The sequence below is a fragment of the Choristoneura fumiferana genome, chromosome 14 (genome assembly GCF_025370935.1).
Source record: "Choristoneura fumiferana chromosome 14, NRCan_CFum_1, whole genome shotgun sequence".
NCBI lineage: Eukaryota > Metazoa > Arthropoda > Insecta > Lepidoptera > Tortricidae > Choristoneura > Choristoneura fumiferana.
In genome coordinates, this window is record NC_133485.1 from 3959748 (window position 1) to 3985229 (window position 25482).

The window sequence follows — 25482 nt, forward strand, 5'->3', positions numbered from 1 at the left end:
CTCTATTTGTTTTGTTCGAATGGACGGAGACGGCCATCACATTTAACCTGCGGATTAACGCTAATCAATGGATGGTGGTGAAACAGCCCCTTAATGTAGAGTTATAGTAATGTAGTTAGTGTAGTGTAGAAATAGCGGCTGATGTGGGGCGCATTTTGTGACCCGTGATACGTATATTTTTCGTATTTTAACCTCCGACGCAAAAAAGTTTCTGTCTGTTTGTCTGTCTGTGTCTCTGTGGTCCGTCTGTAGCACCGTAGCTCTTAAACGGGTAGACCGATTGATTGCGGTTTTTTATTTGAAATCAGGGTTTTCTTGTTTTTATTGCTCTTGCTCGACATCATAATTTCACTATCTTTTGACGACATTGTTGAGAATAATCAATTTATTTTAATCGTTATGATTTACGCTCTACAACAATTTTCAAAGTTTTTGCGGTACTTAAATATTTTTTTCTCGAAGTATTGACGTTGTGTTACATAATAGGTCGGAGAAGTATCGCGCTGCAGGCGCTGCGGCTGGCCTGCTGGGGCGCGGTCACTCTAGCGGCCTGCAAAGAGATTTCATACATGTTTGCAGGCCGCATTCCGGCAATGCGACCGTTTTTTGTTTCAACGCGTGCCCTGCGAACGGCCTACCCCCAGCAACACCCGCCCCGAAACCGCCGCTCAGCGCCAACGCGACACGCGCGCACACAACAGGGCGACCAGACTAGCGTCCCCCGCCAGCTTGATTTCTGTTTTTTTTTTTTAATATTATTTCATGTCATGTTGTTGAGAAAAATCGCTATACAAACCTGGCTGGAACGTTGGTTTGCCGGCCTCGCATTCCCTATCGGCCTCGCTACGCTCGGCCGTCCATATCCTGCCTTGATCCGCCCGGCAACCCCCTACTTTCCGGCCTCTACAGTAATGTACTATTTCCAACCAGAAACAGATATAAACAATTGCATCTGCGAAATGGTCCATATACAAACTGGAATAAATAGAATGGCAATACCTTTTATGCAGAAAAAACATAGAAATAATACCATGTAGACTAAGAACGTAACACAATCAAACACAATCTTATTTTATGCCAAAAACTAAGCAATTACTGGCTGTTTGAGTTTATCTAAGTCACTTGAAGTAAATTTAAAAAATAATTACTTTTACTCCCTAGGGACAAAGTACTCACTTTACTCTCTCCTCGTGAGGCTAATATTGACCTACTTTTAGAGCATGAGAAGTGAAAAGTTACTTTTTATACCAGGAAATTATAAAATTCCCGTCAAACGCAAAAAAGTTGTTTTTAAGTGGTCAAAAACTTCTAAACGTAGAGCTTTAAACATCATTCGGCCTACAGTAGTTATAAAGTAGTTAGCAAATAGCAATTTACTGATACTACTCAATTACGCTTATTATAACTTGTCGTGTAGGCGGCGTTCTAGGTCGGTAATTTATTCGACATGTAGGTACATTATTAAAAATTATGAAGATATTTTATATCTTTAAACGAGCAATTTTTATCTAATATATAAACTTCTTGGGTCAACAATTTTTGTGGCCAAACTCGTCCGAAACGGCTTTACCCGATTTTTATGTTTTTTTTTTGTACATTCGGTAGATCTGAGAATAGGATGTAAACTTTTTTTCATACTTCTATGCGAGACGGAGTCGCGGGCAACATCTAGTATATATTTCGGGGATCTCAGAAACGGCTTCTAACGATTGCGATGAAATTTGCTGTTTGGGGGTTTTCGGAGATGAACAATCGATCTTTTATACCATGGAAACTAATGTGCTGCAGGAAATCACAGCTCACGTCTAATTCATGTCCATATTGGTTACGTTCTCGCAAACTTTGTATCACAAACACCTCATACACGAACGTAAACATTTTTTATTTCTATACCGGAACTATAATCAACGGCCGTTATGAAGTAAATCCTGACACATATTGCCAAACTGAGAAGTTTTTGAATATAAACAATATATGAATCATAGACAAAAATGCAATGCTTACTTGTTGCGTGCGACAGAGTAGTTATATTTTTCTCAAAGATTGATATAAACAATAATCAGGAACTCATAGTTTTGCAATGTGTCAGGATTGACTTCTTAGCGCGCGGGCACTATAGAACACAGAAAACTTGCCACTTGGATTGGTGTTGTATGAAAGCACTCATAACGGAATGATGACAAAATGGGTGCGATTTCCTACTGCTACACTTTCCTGATTCCTCAGGGTTTAGCTTTTTTTAGGGGAAAGCGGGCTACCCGTCTGCAATCATACGTAGTTGTCATAGACAGATTTATATATCCGTTTCCATGAACTAGTCGTACTATCTTGCCATAGTCGATTTACTAAATACCTACAAACTGCAATCTAAGTATTCGAGGTAGCTTTAACTCCGCCTGCACATCAAAGGCCTATGCTTCACCGCAGACGTTTAAATGGTGCCTTCCAGGCATTCCTTTCAGAGGCTCTGCTACAGACACAGCAGCATAGTAACTCATAGAAATGGAATGCTGGAGTAAGCACTGAATAATCGGTGAACTTAATCGGTTAGTTCATTGGTGACGTAGGTAATATTTAGTAAGTACATCAAGTCAGTGGAAATTAATAACGGCTTAAGCGTCAACATCCTCAAAAACAAGTTAAGAATACAGTAGATGACTCTTTTTTGAGTACCAGTACAGTATTGAAGTATCCAGTACAGAAAACACAGAAACAATACATTTAGACCCCCTAATTGGGCCCCTATCAGTGCTGGTTTATAAATAGGCTTGGTTATGTACGGGACACAAGGGAAAAAAATAAATCATGTCAAAGATTTGAATCATTCATTGATCTAGGTGATTCTTGCATGTACTTTGTACAGCGAAGACACCACAATAGAGAGATCTCTCTTATCACATATCTTATATTATATCAGTTAATTGCTGGATATGTTCAAAACCTATGGGTTTCCTGAATTCGTTATGCTCTGTCTTCGGCCTGCCCCAACCAGCTTCTGCCAGCTAAATAGGGTATATTTGGCAAATTGTTACCCCACCAACAGAGACATCTATTCTCGCCGAGCCGTAGTCTACACTCATGAACTCGTTTACCTCAGCCATTATCGAGAGCAAAAGTTTCGGGTCACTAACATTTACTTCAATATCTTGAAAACGAATAAAGCTATCGTATTGAAATAAATTGAACCTTATAGACAATTTAATAATCCTTCATTACACGTATAAAAAATTATTGGTTGACGTGAAGTAATGCCATTAAAAAAATTATAAACAAAATGATCGCTTTTTTCTCAAATTAGAACTTCTAATTACGCAACTGTCTTTGCTTTTGTTTTGTTCTGTCATAAAATGTGTATATAAGAAGTGCCCCAAGTATCCAATAGTCATTATCAAAGTAGTAATTATGTCACTCACACCCGAGGAATGTACGAGAATCCTCACGCTGCTGGAAATTGGGATAAGTCAGCGAGAAACTGCAAGAATAGTCGGTGTATCGTTGTCTACAGTCCAGCGTGTTCGCCAGCGTTTCTAGAAACTGATTTGAACCTACGCAGACCAATAACAGGCAGACCCAGGTGTACAACGGAACGGGAAGATCGATATCCAGTTAACACATAGTGCTGTCATAGACAGATTTCTTATCCGTTTCCAGAACTAGTCATACTATTTGCCATTGTCCTTACTAAAGCAAACTGCAATCTAAGTATTGGACTGTAAGCTGCGACTTCTGAAGGTAATTTGAAACCATTTAGACGTTTAAATGGGCCTTCCAGGTTACCAGAGGCTCATGCGTACAGACACAGACAGAATTCTATAGAAACGGAAATGCTGGATTGGGCACTGAAAATTGGTCTAAATGTTAGTTATTTCTGACGTATCAAATATTTCATACAGAGTTTAAAAATAACGGAAGGTCAACATCCTAAACAGAAGAACCATAGAAAGATGCTGGAAGCCTGTATTGACTAAAAGAAGACACAATATGGTAGGCAAAATTAACGTCAAATAATAAATGCGGAAAACCAAAACAAGTAAATACAGAAGAAAAAGGTACTTTATTCACGTAACATAGTGACTGAATCCTTAACACAAATCGGTGATTTAGGCAAGAACTCATGAAAATAGAATACAATATACACAATAACGCTTATCCTCACACTGCTCGTGTAGTGGAAACCTAAGAGATGAGGTGAATATTCTCCCAGGAGTGGCCATAACGTACACCGAACAATAAAACACGATCGAGCAAAAATGGACGAGCTAAAAACAACTGTAATACAGCAGAATGTCATTCAACCTTCGGACTTGAAAATGCTTTGGTTGAGAATGGGAGAACATTCCCAACAGTGTTTCAGAAACTATTGAGTACAGCATACAGATCGCATAGCATCAGTGCAGACAGCACTGGGGGTAAGACCAAGTACTAAACTGCGTTAAAAGATTGTAAATAAAAATCTAAATGATTTTCATGTTTTGGTTTTGCAAGCAAATTGAGCCATTTTTAATTTGTCTTTTAAACAAAATAAAACAAATGATCAGTAATATGGGTTATGCATTTTATTTTAGTAACATTAAATCTGTCTATAAGGCAAATTTAGCTCAATAGGAATATATTTATTCGTTTTCCAGTATCTTAACTAAATCGTTAGTACCCTCAACTTTTACCTCTGTTCTAGTTCTTACTTCACTGCCACTTCAACTTGCTAGTCCTTCGTCCTATATCGGCGAATTCACTCTATGCCAAATGACTTAGATCTAGTAAGGCGTCACATTAACGAGTAAGTATACCTAGTTTAAAATTTTCCATCCTAACGCCTGTAATAAATAAATCCCCTCTACACTTGCCCCTACACAGTCCGCTTTGTAGAAACAAAACCGGCCAACTTTTTTAATGTCCTCCATAGAATCTCAGCAATGTAATTTAAATAAGAACAGAAATTAATTTCCGGTATTTGCAGTAGCTTGTGTAAACACGGCCAACATTGCTGTGACCCTAATGACATTGTTTTGCGCTTGAAACAATTTCGAAACTGATGTCAAAGACTGGATTGTTTACTAAAGTAAGCAAACCATGTGCTAGTCTTCTAGCTGTTATTAAATGACTTTTTAATAACCGTTCTTCAAATGGCTATTTGTGGTTGCTACAATAAAATGAATTCGTAAAATTTCGTTTTTTACTTCCTGTTTAAGGTGTAGGTTAATTTTATTCTGCCTTCCCGAAATTGAAAGTAGCGTGCGTTCTTTAATCACCTGCAAATAATTTCCTATGCGAATCACGTTGAAAGGTGTAACAAAACTATAAATATTGGGTTAGGATAAATGAAGTTTGATAAACTGATGCCCACAACTTTGTCTGACAGAAAGATTTATTACGCGCCCAAGGAAACTATTAAAATTACGTCTTTCGCAAGATCCATACCAAAACTCATCATGATCGGTTGAGCACATTAATCATTGAAGCGTAACAAACAAACAAACAAACATGCTAACATTTCACATTTATAATAATACGTTAGGAGTAAAGATGATGACATTGTATCATCATGTATAACTTGAATTTAATATGACATTGAGAAAAGTTCTCATATAGTTTCACAGCGTTCTAAAATAGTTCACATGGTTAAACTTGTTCTTTGGAATGAATTCTCGCAGTTTAGGTTTTATTGTTTCATAATAATTCCAATTTTTTCTTTACCTATTATATTTCAAATGTGACAATAATAACAAACTACAATATTAACTCTTCTGTAGTAATTTAATGAATGCTTAGCTTAGCTCCTTTACTAAAAATATGATACACGTAAAATAAGAAAGCAAATTTATTCTTAATACCTACAAAAGTAACCGATTCCTACCTCGCAAAGAAAACTACAATCTTCTTTTGTGAAGCATTCGCCTCAAACCGTGGCTTACAAAATATAATTTGAGAACATAGAGACATTTTTTTAATTTGATATATATCTTTTGAGGGCGAGACCTCGAGGCCAAGTTGTCACGCCAAATTGGGAGGATAGGTACAATTTATCTTTCATGTCACTTTTGCCAGAGCTCAGGGATATACGAGACAGCTAAGATCTGATACAATTTGAAGCCATTTTGCTAAGCTTTTGAGATTTTACTTAAGTGACAGTTTTATTTTACGTAATATTTTTACATTCGCTAAAATAGTTAATAATTGGTACTCTTTTTTGCAGTATTTTTTGATACATTTTTACTTTTGTTCTCTTAATTATGAAGTGGCAATGAAACAGTATTTTTTGTTGAAACAAGTTTTACCCTAAATATATTATACTAACGACTGGCCCGGCTTCGCACGGGTATCAATTTGGAAATGTTTTCGGCGACTTGGTTACAAAATATTTTAAACTTAATTACATTTGTACATAATTTTATGACTATACATTGCATACACGGATGACATACCTACCTAATTAATATTATTATGAGAGCATAATTATAGAAATTTAAATAACTTATTTTAGAAATATTTTTATCGTGGTAACTTATGATATAATGTTATTTCATGCATGTCAATCATGCTACTTCACAAATAATAAAAGTCCGTCCTGTTTTATTAAACAATTTTAAGAATTATTACCTATAATATAATAATTAAGTTAATTTAAGTTGCAATTTCAAGAGATACTGAGTTATTTTAGTTGACTTGTCATCATCATAATCAGCCTATGTTCGTCCACTGCTGGATCGCGGTCGATGCGGAAAGCACAAGACCGGTCTGAGTGGAAAGCCTTTGGGGAGGCCTATGTCCAGCGGTGGACGTCTTTCGGCTGACATGATGATGATGAAAACTCTAATTTGCCTAATTTTTTCAGGTGTAGAATTTTCACATTGATCAAGCCTTATAGTGTCGTCACTTAGAAAAAATTCTGAGCCAAATATTTAAACCCATTCTGTTTGATGATTTTTCTGTAAAAACATAATTAAACCGTGGAAAACGCAACGGTTTTTTTTCTAACATCATACGAAATATTTTAGTAGGGTATATATAAAATATAAGTTAAAAACTGTTATACAACAACATATTATTAACGAAAATCCTAAAAAGCTCCTATTGAAATTGCAACCTAATAATTGTGCTTTTTTTTGTTACAGGTATGACCTTGACAGCAGTGTGGTATAGAATACGAGTACAATAAGTATTTTTTTACAGTATTAATTATATGTCTGGTACATTTCTATTTTTCGAGAACCATTAAACGGACATCTTTTTTAACCTTAGGGTGTTTTTAATGACAGGGTTTAGGACACTTTTAACCAGTAACGGGTACATTTTTGAGGCTACTTACTACTCATAAATAAACTAAACAAGCAGTTAGAACTTAATATACCTGCTACGATTTTATGCTTTACAAGGAAAACGAAACGTTAGTAGGCAAAAAGGATAAGTCACAACCATGTATTGCTGTCCTGAACCTTAAGCAGTGATGCTGGCGCCGGTCTGCAGGCAAGCCAGCACTGACCTGCCTCGTGTTGTTAAGATGGGGCCAGCTGGATTAATTTGATTCCTGTGTTGTTCTTGCGGAGGTTACTGCCTTGAAAAATAGGCCGGCGCTCTATTCCCGACATTGCTGACAGCCAGTGGCGGCTTGGCCAATAACAATCCAGCGCTGGCTGCCAGTTCGTCTTCATCCCAGCCTATAGATATACGTCCCACTTCTGGACAAAGGCCTCTTCTTAGAATGAGAAGGCTTGGGCCATAGTTCCCACGCGGGGTAATTTTGAACATGGATTTCGAAAAACTCAGTGGTGCGAGCCGGGGTTCGAAGCCAAGATCATCTGCTTGAGAGGCCATAACTCAAACTGCTAAACCACCACGGGTTTTTAGCCGTTTTAAACTTAGCTTTAGCTATATCTAAATATTCCTGTTTTTAAGGAACAATGAAAATGTGAAAATAAATTCCCACACTCGTAATACTTGCGTCCCAATGGAACTCCCAAAATCAAGTATACACAACAAAACGGAATCCGTTTATCGACAAAACCGTAGGTCCAATTTAGCCCCAAATCCCAGGGTGCATGTACCCCATTACAATATTCTCGAGTCCGAGATGCGATGTTTAGATATCCCTCAACCCGCGGCTAAACGGTTCCGAGAAAGTTTTGTGGCGCTCAGAATATGCCTAAAGTCGAAAAGGAACGTGTTCGAATAATTTACAATACAATATCCACAAACATCGGTACGCGTGGTGTCGAAAAACCAATGGGATAACGGAGAGGATTGGTAGAACTCGTAAAATGTCAGAATCACAGTTCGTCAGTAATAATTTTGATTTTGCATTAATCATCATGCAATACTTAAAGATGTTTTTTTTATTGTCATACTTAATAGTTTCATTGTCGAATAATTGTACATATAGCTAAAAAGTGCATGTCTATTGGTACAATGGCGGCACAGACATACTATTAACTTAGACATTGTAAGTGCATCTACTTTTCAGACTCTTTTTAACGCTGCTCAATGCAGTTTACTCATTTCCCAGTCGATTAAAATAACATTTTCCTATTTAGAGAAAAACCGTAAAACACACACGTGCCTTTGAAACACGTTCAGGATTTGTGAATTCTACCACTAAAATATTCTCGTGACGTTAATAATATCCTCATTATCATCGTCTTGTCAATCGCAGAACATCCACTGTTGGACATAGGCCTCCCCCACAGACCTCCAACATCGGTTAAAAGCGGCCTGCATCCATCGTGAACCCGCGGCTCTGATCAGCAGGGCTACTACGAAATTCTAAAATCGAAGTTTGTGTCGTTCTGTCCCTCTGACACCTATACGAGAGCGAGAGGGAGACGGTAAAATACGAACTTCGATTTTTCGAACTTCAGACTAGGCCCTCTGAGGCCTTATTATCTAGCACGCTAGGAATCACAATCGTCACCACTTCTTTCCTGTCACATGGTATAAGACGAGGCTAGAAAGAGATGGTGAATACAATCGTGAACGTCAGCGCGTTAGACAATTACGGCCTCTGTAGGGCTTCTACGAAATTTGAAAATCAAAGTTCGTATCGTACCATCCTTCTCGCTCTCGTATGAAATAATTTTAGCGTCAGCGAGACGGTACGATACGAACTTTGATTTTCAAATTTCGTATAAGTCAACGCACGTAAAAAGAGCTATGGGTGGCTAGTGGAGGGGATACGTTTGCGCATTTGTCAACTAACAAGCCAATTAGGCGTGACAGCCGCGCGCACGCTCCTACTCCCTCCCGCGTCCCCACTGCTACGCCGCCAATTTGGTCACTATTTCGCTCACTGCGCAGGTATATCGCCAGGAGCTCTTCTTACGTGCGTTGATTTGTAGTAGCCTTACTGGTCATCCGTCTATCTCGTTGGCGGCCGTCCTACGCTAAGTTAAAAACAATTCGCTTCTCGAAATTTTTGATGCACTTACTACGTGTAACTTCTCTGACTCAACGAGTGTACTAAGGGGCTGTTTCACCACCCATTGAATAATTTTATTTGACAGATAAATGTGATGCCGTCTCCGTCTATTCGAACAAAACAAACAGAGACGGCATCACATTTATCGGTCAATTAAAATTAATCAATGGGTGGTGAAACTGGGGGTAAGTCTCGCTACTTCATGTGACAGGGTTACCATCAAATCATCATCTCGGCGTATAGACGTCCCACTGTTGGGCGCAGGCCTCCTCTCGGCATAAGAAGACTTGGGCAGTAGTTCTCACGGGAGGATTGGGCACTTCACATACTTCTTCGCAGGTGTACACGCAGGTTTCTCTTGATTTTTCGGTTCACTGTCAAAATAAAGCCTTTTTAATCTTTTAATTGGTTACTTATAAGTTTTTTTTATTCGACTGGATGGCAAACGGGCAAGTGGGTCTCCTGATGGTAAGAGATCACCACCGCCCATAAACATCTGCAACACCAGGGGTATTGCAGATGCGTTGCCAACCTAGAGGCCTAAGATGGGATACCTCAAGTGCCAGTAATTTCACCGGCTGTCTTAGTCTCCACGCCGAAACACAACAGTGCAAGCACTGCTGCTTCACGGAAGGATTAGCGAGCAAGATGGTGGTAGCAATCCGGGCGGACCTTGCACAAGGTCCTACCACCTGCACTTACTTGCTTATAAGTTTACCTGGTTATTGCTGCGGGCTCACGATGAATGCAGGCCGCTTCCAACCGAAGCAAATGAAGGGTTATTGGGAGGCCTATGTCCAACAGTGGACGTCCCACGGCTGATATGGTGATGATGATGATTCTTCTAATTCCGTCTCTATATTTATGCCCGTGGTACCCCGTATAGGTAATTTCGTCACGCGAGGAGAGCTATATGCCTAAAGGCCAATCATGACTTTGTATTCCACTAGGAGTTTACAAGTCGGGATTGGGGAGGGCAGTGAACTCTAAAGGTTAGTTCAGGCCCCTAGAGGCTACTAGCTTTGTGGCTGTTGCAACGTCTAAGCGAAGTGTTATAGGATGTATGACACGGTCGTGAGATCAAAAGGGAAAGTTTTAAAACCAAATTTCGGGTATACCTGTGTAAACCTACAAAGACATTTTTCACATTGTATTCTTTATTATCTAGTCACAAGAAATACAATAGGAGAGACAGGGACTGGTGACACGGGTAGGTTGTTACAACTACTAGTATTATATTAACGATATTACTACAAATACTATACATACAACAGGTTTTGCAGGTGGTAGGAGGCAAGGTCCGCCCGGATTGCTACCACCATCTTGCTTGCTAATCCTGCCGTGAAATAGCAATGCTTGCATTGTTGGGTTTCGGCGTGGAGAGTAAGACAGCCGGTGAAATTACTGGCACTTGAGGTATCCCATCTTAGGCCTCTAGGTTGGCAACGCATCTGCAATCCCCTTGGTGTTGCAGGTGTCTATGGGCGGTGGTAATCTCTTATCATCAGGTGACCCACTTGCTCGTTTGCCATCCAGCCGAATAAAAAAAATAAAAAACTTCAAAGTAATTTTTGCAATAGCATTTTCGGTTTAGCCACAGTTGCCTTTTTTACAGTTGCCTGAACCGATTTTAATAAAAACCAGTCAAGAGCATGTCGGGCCATGCTCAGTGGCAAGGTCGGGAACTACAAAACCCTACGGTTTCGTAGTTCCCGACCATGCCTTAACTTTGCCTTAGTTTTTTTTTACTAAAACTTAAAACTGCTCAACTGATTAAGTTGAAAATAATTTTCCTTGTAAGTTTTTGCTAAGCTTAACTTACTTGATTTTTTTTATATTTTTTAGACATGCGGTTTAAAAGTTAGAGGGGGACACTTTTTTTGAACTTTCGGAGTCAATATCTCTGAAAATATTCACTTTATCAAAAAATAATACCTATCCAATGATAATCCTACAACATAGGGTGGAAGTGAAAAAATAAATCATTCCCACGTGTATGGGAGGTACCCAAATTTTTTTTACTACTTCGTCGGCGTGACTGATATCATGTATATTCATGCCAAATTACAGCTTTCGAATACTAACGGTCAGACAGACAGACAGACAGACAGACGGACAGACATGGCGAAGCTATAACGGTTCCTAGTTGACTACGGAACTCTAAAAATAGCTAAAAATCGCCTCAAGACAACATGCTTCGCTTCGATTTTAAACCTACGATGCCACATACAATTATTGGCGTCAAACTTTTATTTTAACACGTCTTTTTACGTTGGGGTTAAAAACGGTGCTGAATCAAAAACGCCCTCCATCCATTTAAGATAGCCCCTCGCAATATGTTCTAGGGCAGATTAAGAGTTAAGATTAATGTGTACTCTATGGAACGGCATGTTAGCACGTCTTTAATGCGGTAAATGTTGAAATAATTCAAAACATGATCTTTCTCACGATTTTATAGTTCTTTTCTTCGTTTTATATCATTATTGTTCATCATAAAGGATTCTTTGTATTTGTACCGACTGTCAGAATTGTTAAAAAGGTATGTTAATCGTTTAAGTATCATTGCTAGTTTTGACAGAAACACAGTACCTACCTATCCAATTGATTAAAGTAAATTAAATGAATTTGGACAAGAAACTACTCACTAACATTTCATGAAATAAACCCGCATATTATCACGTGTTAAATCAAGTTTAGCTCGATATGTTTCGGGCTAATTCATAGACCTTCCTTTAGGAGCACGCGACACGTCGGCTAGTGCAAAACGCTCACTAAACGCCACCGGTCCGCTGAGCTGCTTTAATTAGAACTGTGCTGAGCGAAAATAGGTAAATGAAGCGTTTCTATAAGTTCATGACAAACAAATTCCTCTGAACGCATTGTCGCACATCTCTGGTGAAAACTTAGCCTAAACGTAGCATGAGTAGAGGCGTTAGGATAGGGCGACCGCCCAGGGCCGACTTAAAGGGGCGCCTGAAGCCCTTCTTAAGTATACTTTCTAGAAAATTCCCAAAGTTGGGGGCGCCGTGGAAATCTCGCCCTGGGCGCTGGAAGTGTTAAAACCGGCACGAGTAGGATGCTAATGACGCTTAACTGAGCGGTCAAAACGCTCAAATAGTTGCCCGTTACATACAATTGACTGGTCGAAAATTATTAGTCATAATTTAATGTTTGTCATAGTGTAATGTTTGAAATAACTCTTTTTTTCTCTGAAACCTTTTATTATTCAGAATTGTTATAAAACAAACCTAACCTAACCTATAGAGTTGTACAGGTGACCAATTAAAAATTTATGAAAACGTTCGGTTTCAGCGGGAAAAAAAATTATGACTAACAATAATTATGACAAACATTAGAGAGAGAGAAACATTTATTTACACATATTCGATACACATAAAAATACATGAAGCTATTGATACGTTTAAAACGCGACGACTTATTTAAAATACTTTAGCTTAAGCTACATAAAATACGTGGAAAGAATAAAAAAAATATCGAATAGTATAAGTGCGGGCCGCACTCAGCATAATGTTACGGCAAGCCGCAACGCTGTTTTTCAGTGGGACCCATTTAAAAACTAAAACATGTAAAAACATACAACACACCATGACGACACGAACGACAGCGGAAATATTACATTATGACTTATAAAATTATGGCAGTGAAAAGGATCCCAAATAAGAAAGGCCGTTGTTATAACACTTATAACTAATAAAACATGATATCCAGTGAGCTCTTGGCATGATTTAATTGTTTTATAATAAAATTTTCTAAAGCCTTTCGTATCTTTGGAAACATCTCTTGAGTGCATGCCAATCCATCTTTCTCTATTTGAACTCAAAACACTTTATTACGTATCAAAAATTCACAAAACTTAAAACGCCGTCGTTTTCAAGTCAAACCATTTTTAATAATCCCCTCTCGCTTCCGCTTCGCTATCGCAACGTTTCAAAAGATGATGGATGACGGACCAAGTTAGATTAGAAAAATGTCGTATTCGGACGCCGGTCGTACGATATCGCACGATACGATCGTGTCGTGTCCGGTGTCGTTTGAATATTTACTTTATTGCAAGCCGAGAGCTAGTGCCTTTTTTAATGCGTTTTTTTTTTGAGCGTTTAATTGGGTTACTTTTATTTGATAGATTAGGTACTTTAAAATACATATTATAAATCACATCACGGATTTTAAATTTAGGGGTTCAGTCATAGTAGGAGATATTAAGTAATAGAAAAACTACGCCAATACAAGATGTGATTGCGTTGTCTTGTAAATTTGTCAAAATTATGAATCAAAAATTTTTAACGATAAAGTTTTCTGATCAAAAAGTGAAAAGAGGTGATCTTTTGAACTCACTCGATACCACTTGATGACATATCCTTAATTTATTAGCTTGATAATTAATAATTATAAGTATGAATTTTATACAACTTTAATCATAAAACCGCCATTATAAATCTAAGAAGCCCATTTAGCCAACAAGGCACCGTAACAGTTTTCTAGCCTTTTCTTCACTTAACAAAACCACTTAGAAATGGAAACCGTTTAATAAAACTGAGCCAGCATTTAACTTATAACTGCGCTTCTTTTATTTCTCCGCCTGTCGCCTTATTATTTGCCTTGGTCTCCTCTAATTGGTCCTGTTCGCACTCATTTCTAATTCCGTTAGGTCTTTGCGGGAGCACTTTCAATTAGTTTTGATTAAAAGAAGCTATCTATTATAAAGAAGGATCCTGTGATTTATTATAATTAATTATATTGTTATATCTCATATCTTGTGTATCTAATTTACATTTGTGTGTATTTAATTATAATCTTTCTAATATTATAAATATGAAAGTTGGTCAGGGTGTGTGCGTATTAGTTACTATGCTTATTAAAACTATTGCACTGATTTGATAGAACTGTTAGTTAACAGATTAGATCTTAGTAATAATACATAGATTACTTTTTATTCTGGTACGGAATAGAGAATACGCCAGTAAAATTCTGAAATCTCGACCTCTGTGCTTAGACACATGAAATATATTTTGCATGGGTGTTCTCCATACAACGTTAATGATAACCACGATGTTATTTTTGGGGATGCCCATGGTATGTTAATACAATGCAGGAATACGGTATTTGACAACTCCTGATTTTGCCATATCTTAATATTATTATGAAAATATAGATAGATATACAGATATTGTTTAGCGAAGAGAAAATTTAAATCGGCTGAAAATTTGATTTATAGTGATTTTTTGAAAAATCTATATACCTGTATCTTTCTCTATGCAGCAAGTCACATGCCAGTATGTCTTTCTCCATCTAATCTTGAATTTCAAAACTTTATAACTTTGTTATTTGTAAAGGTAGCTTAAAAATTGTTATTCTATTCGATAACAGGCATTGTGTAGTTTTAATTTTTAAAACATATACAAAATAGTCAAATACCGTATTTCAATTCAACTGTCAGATCTGAAAGTTCACTCAAACGGCTAAAAGTCGGTGATTTTTTTGTTCGTATATTCCTTCGTTTTTTTATGTAGAAGACAATCACCCATCCCAGCCTATATACGTCCCACTGCTGGGCACAAGCTTCCTTTCAGAACAAGAGCTAGAAGACAATTTTTGAGAGTAATTAAATTGATTTTAAAAAATCCTTTGCTTGGCTTTGAAAGCTAGTTTCAGTCAGGCGGAAGGTGTCCATGGCTGAACGAAGGCCTCCCCCGATTGTCATCATAAAAATAACTATAATTTTTATCGGCAGCTCTCAGCCTACAGCTCGATATAAACATAATCCAAGTCACGCATTTGGGACTAAATCGAAAAAGTTCGCTCAACTTAACGGTAAAGATAATTCAGGGATGGGACGATAACGTCGCTCAAATCCCAAAACGATCCTAATTATAACAGCGTTAGAGTGCAAAATGAGATAACGGTATTTATTACGTGTAACGTAGATATAATTACTGATTAGTCTGTTTACTGTGTTAAGTTGAAAATGGTGGCGGTAAAATTTTGTGCTCATCCTTTTGTGGAAGTGTACACGTATACTGTTTTATAGTGGTATATATCGGAAATAATACGAATTTAGTTGTTATGCTCAAAACTTACTGGAAGATCCTGACAATTTGGAAGGAAGTAATGTTTTTTCGTATATTTTGTCCACTGTTGCCAAGAAACAAGAATGCAATTAAATTATTTTGTTTTTTGATGATTTTGGCTCTATAGATTTTATCTTCGAAAAATATTTAAGTACTTCATTAATATTCTATTTGGAATGGGCTAAATTTATTAGTTTTCATTTTCTTACCCTAATTCAATTTTTTAAAAAATGTATCCCCCTCCACATTTTTTTATCATCGACGTCATTTGAAATATTATATACTGTCACTTTGCCTGTTTTGACGAATCATAATGAAATATTTTGAAAACCGCCCAGCTATAGAGGACCAAAGCAATAGACATACATGCATACCTACTTCCACACATACATATTTTGTGTAGATACCTACAACGTTTGAATGACATAACCCTCTTTTGGACAGACGGCTAAAAACTCTCTTAAGGAGGTCTTTCATTATGGGAAATGAAAAAATTGCAGTCACATAGCGTCGGTATATAAACATTTTCATTTAACTTTCTTGATAAAATCCTTATTAAGTATATCAATAACGATGTGAAATATAAGCGTTTACAATAATAATTATAATCACGCTTATTATACATAGGACACTAGCCGATAATTATAGCTGGAAAAACTATCATTTTCCTGAAACCGTCGCGTTCGCGTGTTCCATCAGATAAGTTTAATGATTGTGAGTATACAAACGTTTGAATAGCTATTATTTATCCCCGTGCGACAGACAGACCGGCGGACACAAAAATAAATGTACATACTCGTACATACATACATAAAATCACGCCTCTTTCCCATATGGGTAGGCAGAGACTACATCCTTCTACTTGCCACGATTCCGGCATACAACTCTCGCTTCCTATACATTCATCAATCTTTTCATGCATGCACGTCGGTTTAGAGTACTCCTGACCCGACCTTTCTTCAGAACGTCCCCGATTTGATCGTGGTACGATCGTCTAGGCCTTCCTCTCCCAACGTTCCCATTCACGCTCGTCTTATAGATCTGCTTATTCTATCTGTTTTCATTCATTCTCTCAACATGGCAAAACCATCCAAGCATCCCTTTCTCAATAAATTTTCTAATTAGTATTTTTTAATTATTTTTTTAAAATTGAGATTTTAATCTCAAAATATAGAACTCGCAAAGTACTATCACTTACCATTGAATTAAATAATCTGAAAACAATAAAAAAAAATAACTATTAAATAAATGGTAACCATAGTAATTGTTCGTGATGACTAACTTTCAAACCGCTATAACTCAAAAAGTTGCTTAGGTGACTAGACACGTTCTTTCCGTGGACCCTTCATATCAATGAAAAAGATTGCCATTCACCATGATCTGTAGTCTAAGATCTGGTAGCATGGTGAGAGGTTGTGTTGCTCTGATGATAAAGTCTGGTTGAGTTCGAAGCGTGTGAGTGTAGTGCGGTGGTGGTGATAGGGTTTGTGTCACTGTGTGTTCTTAGAGTGGGGGCGAAGGATCTGCACAAACAAATTTGTTGCATAAACGTAGCTATCGTAAGGTTGCGGGTAAGCAAAGTAATTAAATAATTGAATAAGTAATTAATCGACCGGATGGCTAAGTGGTTAGAGAACCTGACTACGAAGCTTGAGGTCCCGGGTTCGATTCCCGGCCGGGGCAGCTATTTGTATCAATAATACGGATGTTTGTTCTCGGGTCTTGGATGTTTAATATGTATTTAAGTAAAGTATGTATTTATCTATGTAAGTATGTTTATCCGTTGCCTAGTATCCATAGTACAAGCTTTGCTTAGTTTGGGACTAGGTCAAATTGGTGTCAAGTGTCCCATGACATTTATTTATTTTTATTTTTTTATAGTCAAAAATAAGTTATTGAATAAGTTATAGAGTGAAAAGGCTGTTCTGGACATTTTCGATATCGGTGTCGGCGGCCAATCGAAAAATCCGCCAGATCACGAAATACCTAGGCATATCATGAAATGGCGCTATTTCAGGCCAGGCATATTATTATTACACGGCAGTACACAATACACAATACGGCAGATCGATCGGCACATCGTGATATGCATAAAAAAAAATTTTTGCTACGACGAGCGAAGCAAGGAGTTGGGTAGTATGAATTGTACCAGAACTGATATGGCGGCGTTTCACGATATGCCTAGGAATTTCATGATCTGCCCAAATTGGCCAAATCATGAAATGGCGGCGTTTCATGATATGCCTGAACATCACTAGGCAAATTGTTAAAAGGTGAGTTTTGAACGACATGGCGGATGGCCCTTAGCCAATTCATGAAATGGCGCCATATCACGCACGATATGCCTAGGAATTTCGTGATCTGGCGGATTTTACGATCGGCCGGCCGCCGACATCGGTACTTAGAATTAGGTGAGATAGAGACTAAGTACCTACCGGTCAGAGTTAAAAAAAATAGAAAACACATTATAATGTACTTACTTCAAGTATTAACACAAAAAGAAGATACAATGTCTGCTAAAATTTGGCCAAGTGCGAGGCGGGCTTATGCGCTCGAGTATTTAGGAAAATATATACTTCTTAGGTTTGTTTTTATCCAGAAAATAAAAAGATATCCTGCGGGATGCTCACCAAAAAAAAATAGTTTATTTAAAGCCTTGATCACAGAAATATCAAAATAAACGCAAAGAAGTATATTTTTTCCAAGGACTACAAATAAGGACCATCATTTGTTCTTAAAAAAACCTAATACCGAGAAATTCTGAGCGTTGCCTCATATAATAAACTGCGAGCTTCCCAAAATAATTTTCATGTCAGCTAATATGACACGGGCTTGCTATAAATCCATATTATCTTTATCAAGATCAATCATAGGACACGCTAGGATATTGAGTTCTTAGAACATGTGGTACAAAAATGAAGCGATTAATACAAATCACAACGTCGGTTATTATCAAGATTTTTTTTATTATTTTTGATTATATTTGGTAACTTGACATTTGGTATGCCGTGGTGGCCTAGTGGTTTGACCTATCGCCTCTCAAGCAGAGGGTCGTGGGTTGAAACCCCGGCTCGCACCTCTGAGTTTTTCAAAAATTCATGTGCGGAATTAAATTTGAAATTTACCACGAGCTTTGCGGTGAAGGAAAACATCGTGAGGAAACCTGCACTATCCTGCGAAGGAATTCAATGGTGCGTGTGAAGTTCCCAATCCGCACTGGGCCCGCGTGGGAACTACTGCCCAAGCCCTCTTGTTCTGAGAGGAGGCCTGTGCCCAGCAGTGGGACGTATATGATGATGATGAGATTTGGTATGAAGTACCTCTTATCAATCAATATGAAAACACTGAAAATCTTATTTGTTTATTGTCCATCTGTCTATGTCAGCAACCTATTTAAAATGACTTCACACTGCGTATATTTTGCTTAAGAGCAGAGCGCTACTAACATTAGATATTCATAGATACTTTTCATGGAACCCTCCGTACGCAAGTACTGTACTGGTGTTTGGTTTTGCGACAGAGAACAAGAAGTTTCTTGGACGGGCTAGTTAACGCTAGTCAACGTTGGGTAGTGGCACAGAATAAGTAATAGTACAAGTACAGAAGCTTCACTGCCGTACAAAAGTGACGAAGATAAGAATCGTGCCTACTTTATGCTTCTCTGTCTATCGCATAACTCGTGTTCACTCGCACGCGTTGAGTCGCACTGAATCGCCTCAACGTTGGGGAGGCCCGGTATGTACTTGTAGCTCGGCGGCGGAATGGCCTAGTGACACCCCCCTGGTAGTGGTCCGTTCGACAACTTGGAAATTTGTGTCTCGTTTGTGATTGGTTTAATAACTTATGGAGCCAATCGCAAGAAGACTCTAAACACGATGTTAAAATAACTCACGGAACTAGAGTCTGGCTAACGAAAGATGACCTGCAAAACCGCGGCAAATTCAAAAAAATTGCAGATGGTATCACCAGGTACCACCATAGAATAAATAGTACAAGTACAGAAGCTTCTCTGCCGTACAAAAGTGACGATTAGGCATACTTTATGCTTCTCTGTCTATCGCATGCCTGTTGGAAAATAAGTAATTATTTAAAACGATATATTGAACATAAAAAGGTTAATACGAATATTTTTGAGAAAAAGTAAATCTTAGGTTAGAAACCACACTTGTATTGACCAGTTCTGAAAGGGATATCAGTATCAAAGTATTTTGCCATGCCTACTAACCTAAAAATCTAAACACGCTTTTTTCTGTTTGAACAAGGCTTCTCCCTCTATCTCTCTCTCTCTCTCTCTCTCTCTCTGTTTGTTTTTGTTTGAATTTGCTTATCATGGTTAAAATAATCTGTGGCACACCACTTGTGATTGTTTCGCCCCTGTTTCAGCAGTATATTTCCAAAAAACTCTATTTTAACACACGAAGATACTAAACTCAACAAGTCAAAATAGATAATAGTACAAACTCAAGTGCCTGTTTTCTTATACTCTTTGGTCTGTTTGCCCATGACATTTGAATAATGTTGCCACTCAAATAATAGTTAGTTTCAGCTTTCATTAGCCAAACTATAACACCATCTAGCGATATTTCACCTGTCAGGAAACCACTTCAAAATAGTTCGCTTTACGGTCTCGCCGTGTACCTACTAATGCAACTTGCACGATTTTTCTAGCATGGTCTAAATCGGGCTAGGTAGTAAACTAAGTAAATTGATTTTAGCCTTGCCGCGTATAGATATACGTACGAGTACGAGTTTTATTTTCTTTCGCTTGCACCACACTGTAACGCGGCCCAATATTTCTTCATTTAATATTAAGGACCTTATCTTTTTTGCTTTGAGTAATCTTTGTTGGAATCATATGGGAAATAAACCGAAGGCGAGGGCTATCTTTAAATCATGCCGGTTTTATGACCAATTTGTCCTTTAATTTCCAAGAACTACGTGCAAAATGGTGTTATTGGGATAAATCAAATACATCAATTCAAGCGTTAGGTACAGTCAAGGAAACTGAACCATGTACCAGGGTAGAACATTTGTGCTTCTAATGTCATGTTGACATCCCATACATCTGCCAAAGAAATCGTGAAAAGTTTCCACCCTGGTACGTGATTTAAAATCGTCGACTGTAGGTAATACTTTATTTGTAACTATGTCTTTACGGAAACATAACGAATTAAATAAACGGTTAAGTAAATAAAAACTTTCCTAACTCTACCACATTCAGTGGAGGTAGTTTTGTAGCAGAAAAAATAACTATAAATAATAGAGCACAGAGTCTAACGATTTACTGTTTTTAACCTCGATAATATATGTTTGTACAGCGTTTACTGTATTTGAAGTATTCCGTTCCTCAAAAAAAAAGAACACTACCGTATCGTTGCATAAAAAAGTATATTATAAACGCCACTGTAATTGTCTAGGAATTAGAATAATAACGATTCAATAGCCTCAAATAATTCGTTGAAACTCAGCGAGCCAATTTCCAGCAGCACTAAAATTAAGCGAATCGTTAACATTTTAATGAAGTCGGCGAAAATACCGGAATTTATCGGAAATGAGCCGGCAGAATAAACGGTTTGTGCCGTGACATTAAACTTTTGTGTAATTTAACTTTTGAAACTGCCCACGGATGAATTGTTGGATTGTTGAAACTGTCGTTCGGTTACCGACATCACCTGCCGTCTTATGATTATCTTATTCTATCCTGCTAATATTATAGATGAGAAAGTTTATGGAGATGCTTGGATGTTTATTATTCAACCAACGCAATGGATGATGAATGGCTGAACGGATTTGAATGTTTTCGTTTAAATAAGCAATTACTTCTGCCCAATAGGTGTCCAACACGAGAGGTATCATATCTACATTGCTGGCCCTTTGAGGTTTTATAGGCTCGTCTTTTAAAGATCCTAAGTATCGCTCCGGAAATGCTGGCCCAAGAAGCTGGTTCTATATTTTTGTCGTGCGTTATTGGATCAAGACGGTCAGAGAGTGCTCGGAAACAAAAGAAATCTTCAAAGAGAAATAAATCCTTGAAAAGCGTTTCGTAAACGTAAAGAAAAAGAATGATTGCAGTCCATGATTTACCTGTTTTCGAATCCAAATGCCTGGGTTTGAACAGCTTAGTACTCTGCTTGAGAGGACATAGATTGAACCATTAAGCTACCTTAGCTTTTTTCTCTGTTTCATTGATTTTATTTGTTTGTTTTGTAGAATATTATCTGCCCCAACTTAGTAGTAGCGCTTTTGTCCCAATTTGGTGTGAACGAACGTGTTTCTATTGTTACTGTTTAAAGCCTTTTATTTCAGGCAATAACTACGGCTAGTAGAGATAATTTTCCTGAACAAAGCGAAATATTACATTGTGTAGGATTATCGTGTAAAACATACATTAGTAAGGGTCCGTTCACCTGTCTTTGATAAGTTTCTGTAATTTAATGTGTCATGTAGCTATATCGCTGTCTTTGTTTATTAATAATATTATTTCGTCTGGATGAATGTCCCACAGCTGGGCGTCCTTTAAACAATTAAGTATTACCACAAAACAATTTAAATTATTGATCTATCCCCGAAGTAAACAAAGCTTGTGTTTTGGGTACTAGGCAACGGATAAACATACTTAAATATATACTAAACATCCAAGACTCGTGAACAGACATTTGAATTTTTCATACAAAATATCTACCACGACCGGCAATCGAGCCCGGGACCTCAAGTTCTGTAGTCAGGTTTTTAATTACATAGCTATCCGGCCGACAAATCAGTCAGAGTTTTTTGTGAAAAAAAAAATTAAGCAGTCTGAAATTTGCATACTTGTTATATTGTTATTTTGCCAGGTTTTAACTTTACCCGATGTTTGCAAAGTGTTTGATGGTAAATACATAATGGACAGGATAATACGAGTCTGATGCGTTACAGTTCCATGAATATTCCTGGATATTCCAGCAGGATCCTCTTCTAAGTCGCACTCAGCTCTGCGTAATGCCGCGTCACGTCACTGAGAGGGACACAGTGCACAGATTTAAAGAGTAATCGAAGCTCTACAAGCACATCAGTCGCTCGTAGTTTAAGCTTTAACATAGTGACAAACGGGGCTGAAACTTGGTCTTGTACCTCTTACAGTCAATGAAACTGAACCACATACCAGGGTGGATCCTTTTCGTTGTGATTTCTTTGCCAAATGTATGGGATGTCAACATGACATTAGCACAAAGGTTCCACCCTGGTGCAATACATGATTCAGTTTTTTCGATTACACAGCGCTTATCTATCAGTTCAAGGTCACCGCTATGAAGACAACGCTTTAACACTCTGCACCCCATATTTACCCCAACTCTTAAGTTTTATTACAAGTTTTTTTTTACTTTCACCTGAATTGATGTCCGTCTGTAATCAAATTAAGCCAGCCAAATTTGACCCGCTTTTATTAGTCGAATTGGCATGAATTGTGGTGCACGTATGTAGGTATTTAAATAACAGTGGAAATACAGTTAACAAAAAGTACATTTTACAACAAATTTTGTATTAAAAATTAAGTTTTATCAAAACTCTATTTATTTCTATTTTTTTTAGATAATACATTATTTTTCATATTAAATTATTTGTTAACTTGGTGTTTTGCACCAACATTTTTGTTAGTTGTTTGTTAGATTGGTACTCATCAAGGACAGAAAAGATTGGATTGCTTCATGGTGGGCGGTAGTTTAAGTTGTAAGGTAAATTTATACTTTTAATATAAAAAGGGAAAAACAAACATTTTCCGTAATTTAATTGGTATACTGTTTTAAAACTGCTCTTTGTACCCGGGTAAAGTTTTAATCCTATTTCTACATCTACATAATCCAAAGACGTCGCCAGCATGACAAGTGATAACCAGCTTTATGCCAAAGAAAATAGAGTTTGCTTTGAACTTACACAACAACGACTCCAAAGGTGTCACTATTACAAGTAAATTTAAATCTTATTCCTAGTTAGCTACGTGATAGTTTTAAATGCAGCTAGATGTATAAAATTCTGTGTGACAGCGTACAGAGGAGACATTTTGAGAGCTACTTTTACTGAAACATGATATTACTTGCAGAGCTATAGTACCTACTAAGAAAGTTAGTAAAGTTACTTGCAAGGCTCAGTAAATTGCCCACGTTGAAGTGGCGATGGGCAGAACCGTTTGAGACAAAAAGTTTTCGAGTAATGTCGACAAACTGAAGACACAGCGCGGGCAAAACTCCAACGAAGTGGACGTTTAACGTTCCAAAAACCATGCAACTTCACGGTGGCAATACAATAATAAAGTGCCATTCTGATGGTCCGGCCAGGATCGTCTTCACAGGCGACGGAACTCTTCAACAGTTAATGGCATAGATTTGAAATTTGGTCCAGAGAAATACTCTTTGGATCACAATGCAAGTATAGATATAATAGTAGTGTACAGTCAAGTGTAAAAATATGAACTTGTTCAAAGTTTCAAAAATAAGTACCACAGACTCTTAATCCGACGCAATAAGGCCGTCGTAACATTATTTTTGAGTGGATCGAATAGATGCTTATTTTTGCACTTGACACAATCATAAAAAGCTTGAATTAAAAGTGAAATTGTTACGCTTAATTTGCTAATGAATTAAATGTAATAAAATCGTTTATTTCAGACAAAATGGGTTGTTAACGATTTAAATCTTACAACTAAGTTACTTAAGTAGTACCTGCATTATGTGTTCCCTTGGTCAGTATTAAAATCAAAATTGTATACGTACATTTAAATTATAACAAACAACACATAATAAATCCAAATAACATAATTTATCTCTGTCTTTTAATATTACTACATAAGTATATCATCGATTGCATACAGGTTAAAGAATCCACATTTTAAATATCGATGGAAAAAAAACAGATAAAAACTAAACGACAATTTTGCCTTCTCTGCCGTGCTGCAACACGTCGCGGCTTGTAACTGAAAGTTTGACAGCTCCAACCAAAACGCTGCGTTAATAACTATCTGGATTGACGTGACATCCTGTAGCTTTGCTTGGTTATTATTTTTCATCAATATAAAACCTTTTGCAGGAATTGCGGTTTCAAAATTACAGGATCAGGCTCACAAAAATATCGATGCATACTCGACACGCAAGCGAGTTACGGGTACTGCCTTTTCGCAACGTAACGTTTGGCAACCTGTTCCATTTCGCAAACTCTAAAACTGTAAATATTTCAGCTCCATCGTGGAAAACCCTTTAGGTTAGGTTAGTTTTATAAAAATCCTGAAATATTTACAGTTTCAGAAATATTAAACAGTTGGGAAATTAAAAGTTGCGAAATGAAACGGTTGCCAAACGTTATTCGCCGAAACATTAGTAAACCCGCAAGTTGTATGGTTTTTTTATGTAAAGAAAAACGTGGTGTGCAAAAGCTTTAAGTTTCGGATACACTATTTTAAACTCTTTCCTGTATCAAAATGAACTTTTTCATTTTTACTTACGGCATCACGTAGCCAAAATGTAGTGTATATGTCAAATTTTTATATTCGTTTTTTTTTAGCATTAGAAAAAGGGTTAACAATCTTGACAGGCCTTTTTTTGAAAAACGTTTATAAAAAAACAGTAACTATTACTTATGATACCAAAAGCATGCAAATGATCATATTATTATATATACAACAATTATAATATGTATATTATGAAAGAAAGAAAGAAAGAAAGAATGAAAATAATTTATTTATAACAGTAATGACACATAATAAGTAAAAATAACAATGAAATGTTGCCGCTATAAAAAGGTCCCGGCTCAGCATATCGCTGGTTGAAAACCAGCACTGGTCTTCCGCCGGGCCACAGGAGAGTGCAATTACGGAAAGTCACACAAAATAAATTATGTCCTTGCTAATTGTTACTATTTGCTATGACTTATTTTTCGAAAGTGTTGTTCAATAAAAAGACACGTCAAGATCGCTTAACTTCTTTCTAATGCAAAAAAACGAAGTATATACAGTAC

General features: G+C 37.3%; 1 protein-coding gene across 4 annotated transcripts in view; it reads left to right on the forward strand.

Moving 5' to 3' along the window:
- LOC141434773 (zwei Ig domain protein zig-8-like) overlaps nucleotides 1–25482 on the forward strand; it is a 450603-nt gene that overhangs the window by 318457 nt on the left and 106664 nt on the right. Inside the window, exon 1 of one of the 4 annotated variants that reach the window (XM_074097212.1) lies at nucleotides 17064–17069. The exons of the other annotated variants lie outside the window; for them this stretch is intronic. The gene's annotated coding sequence lies outside the window, so the exon portion shown is untranslated. Of the gene's footprint in view, nucleotides 1–17063; nucleotides 17070–25482 lie in introns of those variants that run through there. 4 annotated transcript variants of the gene reach the window in all.